Source organism: Melospiza melodia, assembly GCF_035770615.1.
Source record: "Melospiza melodia melodia isolate bMelMel2 chromosome 7 unlocalized genomic scaffold, bMelMel2.pri SUPER_7_unloc_1, whole genome shotgun sequence".
In the NCBI taxonomy this organism is placed as follows: Eukaryota; Metazoa; Chordata; class Aves; order Passeriformes; family Passerellidae; genus Melospiza; species Melospiza melodia.
Genome location: NW_026948497.1, coordinates 7,215,590 through 7,232,260, shown reverse-complemented (window position 1 = coordinate 7,232,260; position 16,671 = coordinate 7,215,590). Strand labels below are relative to the sequence as shown.

Sequence of the window (16,671 nt, the reverse complement as noted above, 5' to 3'; positions counted from 1 at the left end):
AGAGACTCAGCCTGTGCCTGGAAGGCAGCCAGAGATCTGGCCAGAGCGCTGAAGTGGTGGTCCATCAGCAGCTTGATGATGGCAAGAAGCCCCACCAGTGCTTGGAAAGTGGGAAGAGTTTCGGCAGGAGCGACCACCTGCTCATCCACCAGAGGACCTACACCGGGGAACGGCCCTATGAGTGTAGGGAATGTGGGAAGAGCTTCAGGATCAGCTCCCACCTGATTGTCCACCAGAGGACCCACACCAATGAACGGCCCCACAAGTGTGGGGAATGTGGGAAGAGCTTCAGGATCAACTCCAACCTGATCGCCCACCAGAGGATCCACACCAATGAACGGCCCTATAAATGTGGAGAATGTGGGAAGGGCTTCAGGAGGAGCTCCAGCTTGAAACTCCACCAGATGATCCACACTGGGATACGACCCTTTGTGTGTGGGGAGTGTGGGAAGGGCTTCCGTGACAGCTCCCGCCTGATCATCCACCAGACAATGCACACTGGGGAGTGCCCCTACACGTGCTCAGAGTGTGGGAAGAGCTTCATTGAGAACTCCAGCCTGATTCTGCACCAGAGGATCCACACTGGGGAGAGGCCCTACAAGTGCAGGGAATGTGGGAAAAGCTTTAGGCAGAGCTGCCATCTGAATGCCCACCAGAGGATCCACACTGGGGAGAGGCCCTATAAGTGCAGGGAATGTGGGAAAAGCTTCATCGACCCCTCCGGCCTGAGTGTCCACCAGAGGATCCACACTGGGGAGAGGCCTTACAGGTGTGGGGAATGGGGGAAAAGCTTCAGTCAGAGCACTAGGCTGATTCTGCACCAGACGATCCACACCAGGGAGAGGCCTTACAGGTGTGGGGAATGTGGGAAATGCTTCAGGCAGAACTCTAGGCTGATTGCCCACCAGAGAATCCACACTGGGGAGAGATCCTATGAGTGTTCTGAGTGTGGGGAGAGGTTTCAGAGCCGATACCGTCTCCTCAAGCATCAGCAGATTCACACAGAATAGAGGCCCTTCTGCTGCCCTGACTGCAGGAAGGGCTTTTAGAAAAACTGCACTCTCGTCACCCACCAGTGGATCCACACTGGGGAGAGGCCCTGACAGTGTCCCAAGTGTGGGAAGAACTTCTCCCAGAACTCTGCCGTGACCCAACACCAAGGGAGGCAGCAGTAAGGGATGCCCAACAAGTGCCCTGTGTGCAGGAAGAGTGTTGCCTTGATTTTTAAAGATTTTCTGAGCCTTCTAATGTTTACATTCTGGTAGCAAACTTTCTCAAACACTTTCTGTAAATAACTTCTTGTTTGGCATTCTTTTATAGAAGAAGAAAAATATGATGGACTGTTAGTTTGTCCAGTGTCATTGGAGAGGTGGCACTTTCACCCTCCAATCCACGGTCGCTTTTAGAAAACTGTAAATGTTGGAGTCAGGAAATAAACTTCCCTTTTCTTCCCCTTGAGAGCAGCAGTGTGTGCGCTCGTGTTGTTTTGTGTCCTACAGTGACAGGAAGAGCTTTGAGTGCTGCTTCAACTCCATCCCCCATTGGGGACCCCCACTGGATGGTCCACAGTGACCCTCGCTGGGCGGAGACTTGGTCATCCATGATCCTGGTGATCCATGTTGGGAAGACGCCTGGCTGGTGGTCCCCACATCTTCCTGGCTCTCCTTGGGCACTTGGACACGGCCAGAGAAAAATCCATTGGGATGCAAACAGACATCAGAATTTCATAGTGGACAGCACAGTTTTTTACTTTCGACCCCAAAACAGTCTCACCTTTTGTATCCAGTCATTGCTTTGAGTGGCATCCAGAATTCCAAATGGTGTTGGAGGTCTTTTCCAACCTGAATCATTCCATGATTCTAATTCTCTCTGGCCCACCAGCATCTTCCACAGCCAAATGGTGATTGACTGGGGCAAAACCCAGGATTTTGGAGACAGTGGAGTGGAAATCTTTCTAGAAAAGGTCCTTTCTACCCGCCCAGGCACACGGATACTCAGCCAGCATGGACACATAAATGCTTTTATTTTGGCCTTTATTTTCTTTCATTTTTCATTATCCTTCACCCAACATTGGGGTAAATATAAAGACATTCAACTAAGACATGGATGGTGACATTGTGGGACTTGGGTGGGGACATGGTAGGGATGGGGACAAGGACGTGGGTGGGGATATGGTGGGGATGGGGACAAGGACCTGGGTGGGGATGTGGTGGGGATGTGGACAAGGACCTGGGTGGGGATGTGGTGGGGATGGGGACAAGGACATGGCTGTGGATGGCGATATTGGGCATGGGAGGTGTCACAGATAGAGATGGTGACATGGGGCTCTATGGCCATGGATGAGGAAATGGGGGACATGGCCATGGATGGTGACACAAGTGGCCTAGAGACAAGTCCATGGGTTGACATGTCCATGCCATGGGGTGTCCCATGGCCAAGGACAACACATCCCCACCACCACCATGATACTGTCCCTTTCATGCTGCCATTTATTCCCTGCTCCTCCCCATTGTCACCCCACTGTGAACCCAGCCAGGGACAGGGGTGACATTTGGGGACACTCCTGTCCCCACTCCAGCACATACCTGGGGCCAGCAGAGAAGGGGATGAAGGACGACGGGGACCGTTCCTTGCTGTTTTCCAGACTGAACCTCAGAGGACTGAACACCTGGGGTGACACCAACACAGTCACACCGAGAGGACACAGCTGTCACCACCATGGTGACAGGGACACCTCATAGGGTGGCCCTACCTCACGCTTGGGCCAGAGGTCTGGGTTGTGGTGGGTCCCATAGATGCTCATCAGGCAGATGACCCCTGCTGGGATGGGAATGGCCACTTTAGGGACAGCAGATGAGGATGGGTGGTGACACTGGGGACACCCTGGCCATGCCATACCCTTGGGGATGACACAGCCATCACACAGGGGGATGTCCTCGGTGCAGCGCCAGGACACAGCAGTGACAGGAGGGTGCAGCCGCAGGCTCTCCTTGATGCATATGGTGGTGAAGGGCAGCTGGGACAGGTCGTCCCTGGGGACAAGCGGGGCTGGCATCGTGTCCCCAAGCCACATGACCGGGGTGGCCCTGGGGACATCTCACCATTCAATGTCTGCAGTGTCCCGGCCAGCCAGGAGCTCCTGTACCTGCTGGCGGCATCGCTCCTGGTGCTCAGGATGGCCGGCCAGGTTGTAGAAGAGCCATGCCAGGCCACTGGCCGTGGTGTCATGGCCTGTGGGGACACTGGGTGAGTGAGGGGACACTGGAGTGGCTCCTCCCCAGTGGCACCTGGGAGCTCGTGCTCACCCTCAAACATGAAGGTGTCAGCCTCAGCCGCGATGTCCTCGTCCGACAGGGTGCGGCCATTCTCGTCCTGCAGAGGCAAGATGAGCCACGGGCCACTGGGGCCACCAGTCTGTGGGCCACCTGGGGCCAAATCCCATCCATGGCCACCACCCTATGGCACCACCATCCCACTGGCCACCAGCTCTATGGTCAATGCTGCCCATGGCCACCACTGTTCCCCTGTAGCCACCAGTCTATGTCCAAGCCTCCCATGGCCACCAGCATCCTACTGGCCTCTATGGTCAATCCTTCCATGGCCACCACCACTCTCTTGACCACTTTCATGCCCCATGGCCACCACCCCAGCCCCACCTTGGTGAGCAGCAGGATGTACTCGCTGGGCTGCCTGTACCAGGGACCATGTGGGGACACTGTGGCCACCAGCATGGATGATAGCAGGACCATTGGGGCCACCAGAATGGCCAGCAGGGACAGTGATTGGACAGGATGGCCAGTGGGGACCATGGCAGAGCCAGCACAGCCACCAGGATGGCCAGCAGGGACAATGGTAGGGCCACCAGGATGGTGTCATGATCCGCTCGTACAAGCGAGGGTCATGATGGTTTGTTAACTGATCTGAGTGCAAAAGCAACACGGAAGGGGATTTTGGTATTAATCAAAACAAATGCACCTCTTGTTGAGTGCCCACAGCAGATGTGATGGAAGGATAAGAAAGGAGAATAAAGGAGAGAGAGAGAGAGAGAGAGAGAGAAAGAGGGGAGGAATAGCTGCCAATGGAGAGATGAAACCCTCGTGGTCCAGCCAATAGATCCGTCTTGTCACGTCAGGGAAAATCTCAAAGTCTTGGTTCTGTTATAGTCCTCCACCAAGGGGGGGAGCAGGTAAGTCTATTGAAAGCACCGAGAGGGAACAGGTGAGTTTACAGACAGTCCATGTTCTCAGCAGTGAGTGAGACCAATTGTTTTCTTGGTCCAGGGAGCACACCTGCAGGCAACACTTGGCAAACATCTGGCTTCAGTTCGGCCAGCCCCCTGTGTTAGAGTCATAGGGGTCTCAGTCTCAGCCCTTGGGAGGGGGCTTCAGTCTCCGTCACAGCGGTCGTGAGGCAGCTGAGGGAAACCTCAGAGTGTCTCTTACAGATGATCAGTGGGGACAGGTGTCAATCACTCCTGGCCGTGGGTCTCATAGCTGAAGATGCACTTCTGGAGCGTGTCCAGGGTGAGGAGGCTCAGGGGCTGCAGCACCTCCAACTCCACCGGCCCCCACCAGCTGCCACTGCTGCTGCCGCCCACTTGGCCTGCGGGGAAGGGCTGGGTTGGGGAGGGAACAGGGAGGGGATCAGGGACATGGGATAAATTTGGGGGTGGGACAGGGGTGGGAGAGGGGGAGGAGTTGAAGAGAAGGTGTGGAACAGGAATGTGGTGATAAATGAGGGGTGGGGTTGGGGTTTGGGGGCAGCTTTGAGTTTGGGGTATGGGACAGTACAGAATTTGGGTACAGGACGGGGCTCGGGGTGCAGGACAGGACTCAGGATGCAGCAGTGGGTGCAGGACAGAATTTTGGGTGCAGGACTGTCCTATGGTGACGTTATGATGCCTGTATCCCCATCCATGTATTCTGTTTATGCTGGATATTATGTTCTGTGCCTTCAAGACTGGCTCTGAAGAGCGAAGTTTTGTTTTGGTTTTGTTATCAGCCGCTCCCCCACGGCTGGCGGGACACAGAGACAGGGCAGTGCATGGTGCTGCTTTTGCTTTTTGCTTGGCTTTTTGCTTTGCTCTTGCTTTTGTTTCTGCTCATTACTTAGTTTAGCTAAGCACTCCGAATTTTTCCCTGGACTGTTTTTCCTTTCTCTTTTTTGGAACCACTCAAACCTGCTCCGGACTGGGACCTGGGAAACACTGAGAGTTTGCACCTTGTGGCTGCAGCAGCTGCCCCAGCACCGGAGGGACTGATAACAGAGCGACCACTCCCAAGAGAGACTTTCTGAATTTGTCATCTTTTTCAGAGTGGTGAAAGAGTGTTGTCACCTGGTATTGTTCATTTTGTGTGCTGGGGGTGCTTTGCCTGTTAAATAAACAGGTTCTTTCCACTTCTCTCCAGGGAATCCTTCCTGACCCAGTTGTGGGGAGGGGCAATGTGCGTTTGCTTTCTGGAGGAGCCCCTTTGGAGGTTTTCTCCCAAATTTGCCCTAAACCAGGACAAAATTTGGTGCCCAACGTGTGGGGCTTGAGAGAGAGTGGAAAAAACCCTGTTCTGACTGCATTTTGGTTGCCATTACTCTGTGTTGGTATAAAGCAGTTAATGGCCATGTTTTTTGAATTCATAATGTCTCTTGGGGTGGAGGCTTGCATGCATTTCTGGTCCCTAGGTGCAGAGGATCATTAATGGGACATCACACCATGATTAATATGATAAGGGAAACCAATTTATTACAAAAAGCAAGCCATATTTATACTGTTCTCTATTGTTCACACCTCAAGCTGATACATGATTGGTTAAATCCTTTTTACGCACGCATTTTGATATTTCAGTTAATTTTAGTTAGTCTTTCTTCTTCATGCATCTCGCTGTGGTTTTCTTGTCTGCCTTTGCATCCTGAACCGTCTGCTGCTGAGCGTGTTCTCCTTCTTTTGTGTCCTTCAAGGGCATGGTGACCTTACTCAGGTTCTATGAAGGCTGGATTGTGAACATGTTGCATATGTCCATTGTCCTCCAAAAAACCCTCAGCACTCCTCCCGGTGCTTTCTGGTCATTCAAGTGCCCTTCAGCTGACTGGTTTCATGCTTTGAGCTTCAAGGAATTGCCCAATCTTTCTGAAGCTGAAATAAATATCATATTAGTCAACATCTTAATTGTGTTTATATCTCACAGAATTGCCTTTTCTTTTGCCTTTGTCTAAAACTGTTCCTGTGCGGAAATCTCTGGGGGATGGTGGACAAGTCAGATGCTGCTGGGACATCCCAGAGCATGTGGACCTTGGCTCTGCACAGGAGAGCTCTTCATCCCCTTTCTCTCTTTTCCTCCCTCTGGGCATGGAGGGAGCTCCTGACTTCAGTGTGTGACTCGTGTGTGCAAAGAGCAAATCTGGGCAGAATTGGGGCAGGGAGGGTTTGGGGGGACCTTGGGATCTGTGCTGGGCACAGAAGGTGCTTTCCACTGCTCTGAGGCTGTCTGCTGTGGAAAGTGGATTTAATATCCAGCAGAGGAATGACTTTTGCATTTGATGGAACTGTGCCTTCCCTTGGCTTTGTTGGCTGAAAAGATACAGAGGAGCACACACAGAGTTACCAACTCCTGGATTCCAGCAGTGTTCAGATAGAAATTACAACAGGAGGTAGGGTCAAGATGTGTGCTTGCCTTGTGGTCAGCCTTCAATACCCCTTGGTCTCCCTGGGCCCTTCCCCCAGGTGGGCCTTGGGCTCATTTGGTCCCTCAGGAGCTGGGCTGGGGCTGCAGAGGTGGCTGTGGAGCATTGCCTGTGCTATGCAAGGGACTGGCAGCCACTGCTGGGCTGGGATAGAGGCTCTGGGGGGATTGGGGCTCCAGGGCAGGGCAAGGCTGGACCTGCCCCTTCCTCCCCCCCACACAAAATGTTTAGAGCCAACAATCTCCTCCAGTCTGTCACAACAGGGAATGCTGGAAGTGAAATCCCAGTTGTGGCCATGGGCACCTGGCTGAGAAGACAGTTTTGTTCCATAGGAAGGAAAGCACAGAGCCTCAGTGTTTGGAAGGCAGGTGAGAGTCTCACTAGGCCAAGGCCAGCCAGACTTGTCAGGAATGGCAGATTTTTTTTGGGAGCAGTCTTTGGATTTAGGGAATTCTGGAGGTGGAAGACCAATCTCAGCCATGCATGCCTGGAGAAGTAGGACAGTTCTTTCTCATAGGGAGGAAAGCACGGAGCCTTCCCCAGTGTTTTGGGGACAGATGGGAGGTGACTCTCCTGAAAACATTGCCTGCCACACTTGTCCTGGCAATATTCCTATGGGAAAAATTTGGAGTTGAAATCCCAGTTCTGGCCATGAGTAATTAGAAGAGATTGACAGTTCCTTTCCTAGCAAGGAAAGCACAGAGCCGCAGTGCTCCAGGAGCTGATGAAAGGCAGCCTTTGACATTCCAACATCAGCCAGAGCTGTCCGGTGGCCCCTGGGAGGCCAAGCCAGCCAGGCCTGTTCCACGTTCCCTCAGTTCCATGAGACCCAATGGTCCCTTGCTTCCATGTGTCCCTGAGGTGCCATAATGCCCCCTTGGTGACACGAGGCCCTGAAGGGTCCCAATGGTCTCCATGGTTCCATCAGGCCCCACAGAACCATAATGGTCTCTGAGTCCATGAAGCCCCGCTGTGTCACCAAGGCCCCTTGGTTCCATGGGCTCCAGGGGTGCCACAATGATCCCCTTGGTTCCATGAGGTTCCATAGTGCCACCACGGTGTCCTTGGACCTGCTGGGACTCTCGGTGTGTTCCCAGACACCCCCAGCATGGTTACAGACACTCCCAGTATATCCCAGTTGCCTTCAGCATACTCACAGTCATTCCCAGTCACATCCACTTGGCCCAGTAAGATTCCACTTTCCACCAGTATGATCCCAGTCACTGCCAGTGAAGGGAACGGACCGGGATGGACTGGGACAGGCTGGGATGGACTGGGACACCGGGATACACCAGGCAGGATACACTGGGATACACCAGGATAAACTGGGATACACTGGGATACACCGGGACACACTGGGATACACTGGGACACACTGGGATATACTGGGATACACCGGGACATACCAAGACACACCAGGATACTCCAGGATACACCAGGACACCCTGGGATTCACCGTGCCCAGCACTGGGACCCACTGGGAGCAGGATCAGAGCACACTGGGACTCAGCAGGGCCAGAACTGGGGCAAAAGGGATCACAGTGGGACCCACTGGGATATACTGGGAGTGACTGCAACCATACTGGGGATGACTGGGAACACACTGAGAGTGACTGGAGTCACTGAGTCTACATTGGGGGCAACTGGGAAGACTGGGATCACAGTGGATTCCTACCGGGGTCATACTGGGAGTGACTGGGTCTGTGCTAGGGTGTCGTGGTTTTGGTTTGCTAATATAAGATCTCTTTAATTTTGAGATTTTTTTTGGCTAATGCACTAAAGAATGTGGTGGGTTTGGTGTTGGTTAATTACTAATACACTTATTTTTGGTTGTGAGATAGGATTAGGAGAAAGGTAAAGCAGGCTCAAAACTTTAAAAGGGTAGAAAGAAAAATTTTAATAATAGTAAGTAAAAAGAAAAAAAAAGGTAGTAAGAATCAAAGCAAACTTTTTAGAATACTTCTCCCCACAACTTTTTCTTTCTCACTGACAATGTAAAGAAACTAAACTTAAGATTTCTAGTCAGTTTACTACCTCTCAAAGAGTCTTTTTTTAGTTCACTTAGGGAGAGAAGTCCCTCTTGATAAAGTTATGGAGACTTTTCTACAAAAGGAAAAAAACAGTTTTCTCGTGGTTCTCAATTTTGTCATGAATAACAACTGCCAGGGGAACCTTGCTATCATAAAATCTTTCTTATTTCTACAAACCTTCCCACAGCTTGGAGATGGTCTATGTTGATTGATGGGGTATTGTTTTAAAGATGAGCTGTTCAAAGGCAAAAGTTCTCATTATCTATCTCTAAAATCATCTTCATCTCTGGGAGCACAGATCTTCATTTTTAGAAGCACAAGACTGTGCTCTTTCTTTGTGCAAACTTCTCATGAGATTACAGCTATTTCAACATCTGCTTACTTTAACATAGAAGCCTTTACCTAATATCAATTCAAACACTTTCATTTCCTTATAGTTTTATGTGTTATAAGGGAAAAGAGTCTTTTCTTTATAGCTTACAAGAGGATTTCAGCTCTAAAAACAAAGCATCTTCTCCCCCTCCCATCTGGGACTTACTTACCTTCTTCTTTATTACCTTTAATATCTTCATCTTGTTTTTAATATACGTGCATGTTGTTCTTTTCTCTCACTCAGAAGAAGACTGAAGCACTGAAAAAGTTAACATCACGCCTGAAGCCTACCTAACCCACCAATAACTACTAACAGAAAGCTGTGGCTCAGTTGTGTTCAGATCAGCTTTGTAGTTAGTGTTTAGTTTTCTACGCCAGCCACAGAAGTCTCTGGTCTCAGCCAGGCTAAGAAGAAGAAGAAGCAGCAGCCTGACAGCGAGATCTTCGCAGCCACAGCCAGCCCTGCTCTGGCTAAAGCTCCGCAGCCTCCCCTGTCTCCTTGCCCGGCAGCTGCTGAAGCCCAGCCCGGCCAAACCAGAGCCCATGGAGAGAGAAGCCAGCAAGCAGCCCAGGAAATAGAAAAGAAGCCCAGCCTGCAGCAAGACGGCCCAGCCCAGCCCAGACACAGAGCTGAAGCCCAAACCGAAACCCAGCACCTCCCTGCCGACCAACAAAGAAAAGAAAAGTTTCTGAATTTTTTGGTCTTTACCATGTGTGTTTCACAAAAGCGTGTCTAGCTTTTCAGCAGCTCAACAGACTGTCAGATACACAAAAAACTTTGCATCACTTCCCTACATTTCCTCCCATTCCCAAACATAACACAGGGGCCACTGGGAACAACTGGGATCAGACTGGGAGCAACTGGGAGCAGCTAGGACCAAGCTGGGAGCAACTGGGATCATCATGGCATCAGAGTAGGATCATACTGGGAGGGACTGGGTCTGTGCTAGAGGCAACTGGGATCACACTGGGAGGAAATGGGGACATGCTGGGGACCAATGGGATCATACTGGGAGCAACTGGCACCACACTGAGGGTGACTGGGATCCTTCTGGAATCATACTGGAAGTGACTAGGGGCAGGCTGAGGGCAATTGGGACCATGTTGGGGCAACTGGGATATACAGGAAATGACAGGAATCATGCTGGAGGTGACTGGGAGTGGCTGTGAGCAAATGGAATCATACCGGAAGCTACTGGGAGCAACTGGGAGTGAGTGGAAACACATTAGGGACAACTGGGATGTACTGGGAGAGACCAGGAGTGACTGGAATCACAAAAGAACCATAAAGGAAGTCACTGGAATAATACTGGGAGTATCTGGGATTGACTGGAATCCTACTGGGCGTGGCTGGAATCCTACTGGGTGACTTGGAGTGACTGGGACCATACTGGGGGCAAATGGCACTGTACTGAGAGTGACTGGGTTCATCCTGGAATCATACTGGGAAGGACTGGAACCATACTGGGAGTGTCTGGAACTATAGTAGGGCTGAATGGGAACACCTGGGATCATACTGGGAGTGACTGGGATGATACTGGGATCACACTGAGTGTAACTGGAAGTGACTGGGACCATCCTGGGGGTGACTGGGAGCCACAGGGCCCATGCTGGGAGTGACCTGGGGGGAACTGGCCCGGCTGGGGCTCAGGGTTGTTCTCCCCCAGGGCTGCCCTGGCTCCTGCTGCCACCCTGGGCCCCACAGAGCCGAGGGACAGGGGACAGCTGAGGGACAGGAGACAGGGGCAGGGACGTGGAGAGGTAGAAGGGAGTTCCAGGGGGTCCTTGAGCCCAGGAAAGGGGAGTCCAGGGTTTCCCAAAAAGGGGGGACAAGGGTGGGGACACCAGGGATGTTCGAGAACGAGGAGTTCAGGGGGTCTCTGGTTTTGCACACAGCTGGGGCTGGGGACTGGGAAAGGCAGGAATGGGGGACCAAGGCATTCCAGGGCATCCCAGGGTCAAGCCAATGGCCAGTCTGGAGGCTGGGAGCCATGGGATGGCCGGGGAAAGGGGAGCAGAGAGCCCTGATGTCCAGGAATGGGGTGTGAAAAATGCATGTATTTTATGATTGGCTTTTCACAAATATTAAAATGAATATTATATGTGTTGTATTAGAAAGCAATGCTGTATTAATTTTCTTAAGTACTGTGTTAAATATAGTTTTAGGTTATAAAAATTGTTAAAATAGAACTATGCTATGTAAGATGCTTTGTTTAAAAGAAAGGACTTGCAGCGAGATAACTTGCAGCCACAGGACACCTAGATCTTTCAGAGAAAAAGAATTTATGGCCTTCTTATCAGAAGAAACAAACTTCTTCCCACCTTGGAGGTGCTATTAGGATTAGAGGGAAGAAGTTGACACTGGTCAGACAGAATCCTGTGTTTGAATGGAATTTATGCATCATGTATGAAGTGTATGAATATGCAACGGGCTGCTGTTTTTAAGGGTTAATCCTTTGTTACCAGGGGTCCTTTTTTGGGCCCGTGATGCCCAGAAAAAGGTACCTGGACGTCCATAACTCTTTGTTTTTATTGTCTCATATTGTCTTTATTCAATTTGTCCAAATTGTTATTACTCTAATTGTGTTACTATATAACCATCTTATTACTATTAAACTGTAAAAATTTTAAAAACAAGTGATTGGCGTTTTTCACAATTTGGTAGCAGAGGATGGTTACTAACTCCTCGCTGCCGGTGCTTTGGGAGAGTCAGAGTGGGGAAGGCGCGCCCTGCCCTCTTTGGCAGCCTCGCTCTGCTTCCCCTGAAGTGACCGACAGACGCAGGTTACGATCTGTGGACAAAAGGAGACAATAAAACAAAGAGAACGGGAAAAGGGTCCCTACAACTGCTGTAATTTGCCCCCTAAGAGTAGTAGTGCGCACGAAGAACCCGGGAAGGAAAAAGGATTGGTAAGTATTTCTCGGGGGGCAGGTACGGGGGGATGAATGTGTGTGAATGAGAGGCGGGCTGGTTGTCCCAGACCTGCCAAGTGAGTGCGGAGTCTCCCACGCTGCGTTTCCGACTTTTCGCTGGAAAAGCGGCCAGTAAAGAGACAAAGCGACTCATAAGAGAGTGAAAGAATCCCCGGGGGTGACTGGGACTGGGTCTCAGGGAGGGGTTGGACCCCTCGGTGGTGGGGAGCAAGGTTTCCTAGCCCAATCCACTAGGAAACAGGACAGGAGGGGCTCCTAAAACCTGCTGGGTTGAGGGATTTATATTCCAAGAGCATCCAAGAGCAGGGTTGAGCAGAATTCTGTCCGAGTGAGGATATGCCCGAGAACACTCAGGGTGGGACAACACAGCTAGATTGGGGGATAAAAAAATGCCCAAGAACATCCAGGGTTGGACAACACAGCAGAACAAATGAAATGCCAAAGAGCATCTGTAGTTGTACCACACCGCTGGGTTGAGGGACAGAAAATGCCCAAGAGCATCTGAGGTTGAACAACACAGCTGGATTGAAGGAAAATTACCCGAGAGCATCTGGGGTTGGACAACACGACAGGATTGAGGGAAAAATTGCCCAAGAGCATTTGGGGTTGGATAACACAGCTGGGTTGAGGGATATCCAATAGCACCGGGACTGGCCAGTAACACCTAAACTTGTAATAGGCGATGTGAAAGTAAAAGGTACCTTATTGTTGTTTTGTGGTGTGTGAGAGTGAGACACACACAGAGCCAGCCTCAACTTCCTGGGCAGGTGGGAAGGGGGAGGTGTGGAAAGAGCGAGTGACCTGCACACCAGGCTGCAGCTCCCGGCTGGGTGGGGGCTTCTGGGCCCAAGAGGAGCGAGTGACCTGCGAACCAAGCTAGCGTTCCCTGGGCGTGTGAGGGGCCGTAGCTGAAGAGTGTGAAAGACACGCAGACAGCCTCACAGGGGAACGGGCACCAGAGGCAGCCAGAGTCAGGGCCCTTCTAGGGGGCCTGGTGACACTGAGACCTGGAGGTAAACCCCAAAGCGAAAGAGGGGGCCACAAGGACCTGTGATTTTCTAGCAATAAGGATCCCCTTTGTGTCTTGAGAGTGTGAAGGAATGTGTGAAAGTGAATGAGAAATAAAAGTGAGTGAATGTAGACGAATGAAAGTATAGGTAATGTCGATTGTGCATTTTAAGCCTTACCATATCTCCTTGGAGGGAGTTGGATTGTATTGAAAAGCAGTGTGAGAAAAAGGGGTTTTTTTGGGTGTAAGTAGTTGAAAGAAAAGTGGTATTTAAGTTGTTAGTAAAAAGTGAAAAACAGAAGCAGGGGACGAATAGATAGAAAACTGAAAAATGAGACAGAAATTCAGTAAGGTGGATACAGGAAAAGAAAAGCAGAAAAAAAATACCAACAGAAATACCCCAAGACAGCACTTTGGGAGTTATGTTAACAAACAGAAATACAACTCATTGCAAAATACAGGGTATGCAGAAGTTGATGAGAAAAAACATGCAAACTTGTGAATTATATACTTAAAAACAGCATTAGAAAATTTAACAGAAAAGAGTTATATATTGATTCAAGGTATGCCTTTAGAGTAGCACATACCTTAAGAAAAATTTTAAAAGGGAGATTGCTTAATTAAAGAAGAAAAAGATTAGTACATGAGAAACTTATTTTCGAGGTTTTAGAGGCATTACAATTACCTAAGAGAGATAGCAATAGTACATATTAAAGGACACCAAAAGGTAAAGACCTAGAAATAAGAAGAAATAAAATAAATAACTGGCAGATCAAGAAGCTAAAGATGCAGCAGAAAATAGAGCTGAAAGAGTTAATATTAACTCCAAATGAAGAAAAAAAAAGGGGGGGGGAATTAAAACAAGATTGTGGCGAACAAGATAAATCGGGGAAATAGAAACATCTTAATATGGAAGACAATTAGATAATAAAACGCTTACGAGGGAATAGCAGAGGACGTGTATCAAAAAGCCCGGTGGGATACACAGGCTAGGTGTGATCATTTTTTTAAAAGAACTATGGGTGCATTGAGACCTTTAGAGTAAAAAACAAGTACCTGAAACATGTATAATTTGCCAAAAGATAAATAAAAGGGTGATGAGAAAAACAATATGAGAAGGTCGTCAGTTAGCTCGTCGACCATTTCAAAGCATCCAAAAAGCAAAACGGGGAAAGTATAGAGCTGAGAACAAATTACCTCATCCATTCCCGTTCGTTCCCCCACTCGTTCGCACCAGCCCTCCCAGCCCCTGTGCCGGCTCCGGCACAGTCCGTCTGTCCCGGTCCGTCTGTCCCGGTCCGGCCGCCTGGCCCGCGTTCTTGCCGGGGGTGGGGGTCTGTCCTGCCGTGTGCACCGTGGTTACCGCGCTGATCGCACCGAGGGGGGTCCCGTCTGTCCCATCCCCGGCTGCCCTGACTCTGTCGGCTCCCGCCGCTGCAGCCGGGGTCAGTCCCGGCTTTGTCTCTGCCGGATCAGCCCCCGTGAGCCGAGTGAGGGCGATCCCCGCTCCAGCTCGGTCTGCACAGGAACAGCCCCTCGGGCGATCCCAGCCACAGACCCCGCCTCTGGAGCCCCCAGACCCTGAGCTGTGCCGATCCCCTCGGGCGATCCCAGCCACAGACCCCGCCTTTGGAGCCCCCAGACCCTGAGCTGTGCCGATCCCCTCGGGCCATCCGGGCTGCAGACCCCGCCTTTGGAGCCCCCAGACCCTGAGCTGTGCCGATCCCCTCGGGCCATCCCGGCTGCAGACCCCGCCTCTGGAGCCCCCAGACCCTGAGCTGTGCAGATCCCCTCGGGCCATCCCGGCTGCAGACCCCGCCTTTGGAGCCCCCAGACCCTGAGCTGTGCCGATCCCCTCGGGCCATCCCGGCTGCAGACCCCGCCTCTGGAGCCCCCAGACCCTGAGCTGTGCCGATCCCCTCGGGCCATCCCGGCTGCAGACCCCGCCTCTGGAGCCCCCAGACCCTGAGCTGTGCCGATCCCCTCGGGCGATCCCAACCACAGACCCCGCCTCTGGAGCCCCCAGACCCTGAGCTGTGCCGATCCCCTCGGGCCATCCCAGCCACAGACCCCGCCTCTGGAGCCCCCAGACCCTGAGCTGTGCCGAGCCCCTCGGGCCATCCCAGCCACAGACCCCGCCTTTGGAGCCCCCAGACCCTGAGCTGTGCCGATCCCCTCGGGCCATCCCAGCCACAGACCCCGCCTCTGGAGCCCCCAGACCCTGAGCTGTGCCGATCCCCTCGGGCAATCCCGGCTGCAGACCCCGCCTCTGGAGCCCCCAGACCCTGAGCTGTGCCGATCCCCTCGGGCCATCCCGGCTGCAGACCCCGACTTTGGAGCCCCCAGACCCTGAGCTGTGCCGATCCCCTCGGGGAATCCCGGCTGCAGACCCCGTCTCTGGAGCCCCCAGACCCTGAGCTGTGCCGAGCCCCTCGGGCCATCCCAACCACAGACCCCGCCTCTGGAGCCCCCAGACCCTGAGCTGTGCCGATCCCCTCGGGGAATCCCGGCTGCAGACCCCGCCTCTGGAGCCCCCAGACCCTGAGCTGTGCCGAGCCTCCCCGTCCTGCCCTGAGCTCCATTCCCTTGGTAACCACAGCTCCGGCTGCTTAAGGAAACTCTCTAAAGGAATCACTTTATTGAAACACTAAAAAATCAGTTAGAAGAAAGCCCTCTCCTGATTCTTCCTAAAAATACGTGAGAAAGGCTGTAGAAGATAAAAATCCAAAAAGAATGGGATAAAGAGATTGGTCTATTTCCATTAAGAGAGGTTCTCAAAGGGGGGTGATGGATCAGAGTTTGTAAATGCTTCTTTGACTTTGTCTGTGGTCTGAAATTTTAAGAAATAAATAAAAGAGATATTTGGAGAATCCCATAGGCATAGCTGAACAATTAGACCAACTTTTAGGTCCAAACATGTATACTTGAGAACAGATGTGGTTGGTAATGAAAATAATATTTTTCTCAGGAAGAAAAGCAATTAATCAGAGCAACTGAAATAAAAGCTTAAGAAAAAGATAATCTGCAGGGACCCCCAGAGAAGACAAAATGCCAACTGTACCTCCTGAATGGAGTTAAAATAATGAGGAGGGGAGTAAACACATGAACAGTTATTGTAATAACATAACCAAGAGAATAAATGAGACAGCATATCAAAGGCGAAATGTGAAAACAAAAGATTTTTGAGAGACAGCTTTTAGAGGGGAAAGAAAAAACTCCAACTAAATAGATAAACAAACTTTAGAGAAAAAGGAAAATGGTCCTAAGTAAGCAGAAGATCTGAAAATCTTTAAAGAAATGGGCCCATAAAAAAAAAAAAAAGTCATAGGCTTTAATTTTTTGGGGGGGAACAAATACCATCAGGAGCCTGTGATAACTTTAAAAGTAGGTCCCCAAGAAGAAGAATTGGAATTTGTTATAGACACAGGGGCAGAGAAAACCTGCCTGTTAAACGTTCCAAAAGGTTATAGTGTGAGCAAACATATAGTGAAAGTAACAGGGGCAAAAAGAGGAAGTTTTACATTTCTGGTCATTAAAGATGTGGTAATTGAGGGAACAAACTAAAATTTAGATGGGAGATGTGTTATTGGTCCCAGGGGCAGGTAGCAATTTATTGGGAAGAGTCTTACAAGTGCAATTAAGAGTAAGAGT

General features: G+C 50.8%; 1 pseudogene; it reads left to right on the top strand.

Moving 5' to 3' along the window:
• LOC134432881 (zinc finger protein 208-like) overlaps nt 1-16,671 on the top strand; it is a 1,008,692-nt pseudogene that overhangs the window by 423,605 nt on the left and 568,416 nt on the right.